Source organism: Solanum tuberosum, unplaced genomic scaffold, assembly GCF_000226075.1.
Source record: "Solanum tuberosum cultivar DM 1-3 516 R44 unplaced genomic scaffold, SolTub_3.0 scf00840, whole genome shotgun sequence".
Lineage (NCBI taxonomy): Eukaryota > Viridiplantae > Streptophyta > Magnoliopsida > Solanales > Solanaceae > Solanum > Solanum tuberosum.
Genome location: NW_006239755.1, coordinates 77116 through 79635, shown reverse-complemented (window position 1 = coordinate 79635; position 2520 = coordinate 77116). Strand labels below are relative to the sequence as shown.

Below are 2520 nucleotides of genomic sequence, written 5' to 3'. Positions count from 1 at the left end.
ATAATTTCACATGACTAGCCTTCATACATTATATTGATTTGTTGAAATTTAACTATTGATTTGCAGTTTGAAGATTACAAAGAAAGCAACCGTAGTGGAAGAACATTGATATCAATTTCAGGACTCTTTGTGTGGACTTTGCAGGTTAGTATGTGTTTTGTTGTTTTCTTTAATAGTATGGAGGTATTAGTCTTTAATAGTATGAGGGTATAATTCTTGTTTGCTATATGTATAGGTTATATACTTAATGGATAAAAGTTGGATAAATATATTGAATAGGCTTGATCCTTTATATGAGAATGGAGCGAAAGAATTTCTTCATTTTGCATCATTAGATAGGCCAGATGCATTTGCAATATTGTGTCCATGTCGAAAGTGTCGTAATATGAAATTTGTTCGAAAAGATTTGATTGTTGAACATATTGTGGTTGATGGATTTTTAACTAGTTACACTAGTTGGATTTATCATGGTGAGGAGCTATTTTCATTAAAATTGGTCAATCAATTAGATAAAGGTGATGAGGTGCAAGACATGTTACATGAAGCATTTGGAATTCCTCCTACATCTTTTGTTGATATGGACACTAGTGCTGAAGGATTTGATGGGTCAAATCAACATAACATGGGTTTTGATAAGAAGACTGAAGAATTCTTTCACTTACTGAAAGAAGCTGAACGTGAGTTATATCCTGGAAGCAAGTATTCACTACTTTCATTCCTTGTTCGTCTATTACACTTAAAGTGTCTCAATGGATGGAGTAACAAATCATTTTCCATGCTATTAGAGTTGTTAAAAGTTGTGCTTCCAGAAGGTGAAACATTGCCCAAGTCCTTTTATGATTCAAAGAAGATTATTAAGATTTAGGACTTGAATATAAAAAGATACATGCATGTCCAATGATTGTATGATTTATTGGAATGAGACGAAAGATAGAATGTCTTGTAAGTTTTGCAAAGCTCCACGATACAAACAGTTCAAAGGTGCATCAGTTAATTCCAGTTCAGAAACATCAAAAATTCCATCAAAGGTGTTTAGATATTTTCCATTAATACCACGACTTCAAAGACTATTTATGTCAGCTAAAACATCTACTCAAATGAGATGGCATGCTGAAGGTCGCACTAGAGATGGGGTAATGCGACATCCTGCTGACAGTATTGCTTGGAGGAAATTTGATGAAGCACATATAGATTTTGCTCAAGATCCTCAAAATGTTTGACTTGGATTGGCTTCAGATGGCTTTAGTCCATTTAAGTCTATGTCTATCTCACATAGCACATGGCCTGTTATCTTGATTCCATATAATTTGCCACCATGGTTGTGCATGAAACAACCATATATGATATTATCAACTATTATTGATGGTCCTCGTGCACCAGGTAATGATATTGATGTCTATCTACAACCCTTAGTTGATGAGTTAAAAGAATTGTGGGTTGGTGTTGCCACTTATGACATATCAAACAATCACATGTTTCAAATGTGTGCAACATTGCTTTGGACAATTAGTGACTTTCCAGGTTAGGTAGCTTATCAGGATATGGTGTGAAAACTAGATATGATTGTCCATGTTGTCTTACCAAAACTAAATATACAAGATTGAAAAAATGGGCGAAAATATTGTTTCATGTCTCATAGACGATGGTTATCTCATGGACACAAGTTTCGAAAAGATAAAGTGGCATTCAATGGCCATGTGGAGTTAGATGGAGCACCTAAACGGTTGACGGGAATTGAGATTCTTAAGCAATTGAATAATGTTAAAAACAAGTTTGGTAAAGATCTATTGGCCAAATCTCGTAAAAGGAAATGGGATGATGTTGATAAATTGGTGCAAAATATATGGAACAAAAAGAGCATATTTTTTGAGTTGGAATACTGGAAAGACAATACGATTCGTCATAATCTTGATACAATGCATATTGAAAAGAATGTCTTTGACAATATATTTTGGACATTATTGAATGTTGATGGAAAAGGAAAAGATAATTTAAACTCCCGTTTAGATTTACAAGAGATGGGGATCCGAAAAGCTTTGCATCCTAAGAAAAAGGCTAATGGAAAATATTATCTTCCTCCTGCATGTTTCACATTGAGTAACACACAAAAAGACATCCTCTTACAAGTGTTAAAAGATGTGAAAGTGCCAGACGGATATGCTTCAAATATCTCAAGTTGTGTTGATCTCAAGCAACGCACAATGCATGGGTTGAAGAGTCATGACTGCCATATTTTAATGCAACAACTCCTTCCTATTGCCTTGCGGAATCTCCTGCCGATGAATGTACTTAAGCCAATGATTGAATTAAGTAATTTCTTTAGGGGCATTTGTTCAAAAGATCTGAAGATAGGTGACTTAGAAAAACTCCAAGATCGAGTTGCAATAACTCTATGTCATTTGGAGAGAATATTTCCTCCATCTTTCTTTGATATCATGGAACATCTACTTATCCATTTAGCTGAAGAAGCAATGTTGGGAGGACCTTCACAATATCGCTCAATGTGGTTTATCGAACGGT

At 34.7% G+C, this 2520-nt stretch overlaps 1 long non-coding RNA gene across 1 annotated transcript in view; it reads left to right on the top strand.

The window, feature by feature from the left end:
* Positions 1–292, top strand: part of LOC107059119 (uncharacterized) — a 2204-nt gene extending 1912 nt beyond the window's left edge. The window contains exon 2 of the long non-coding RNA XR_001472504.1: positions 67–292. This is a non-coding gene — a long non-coding RNA (uncharacterized lncRNA). The remainder of the gene's footprint in view (positions 1–66) is intronic.
* Positions 293–2520: the final 2228 nt, after the last annotated feature.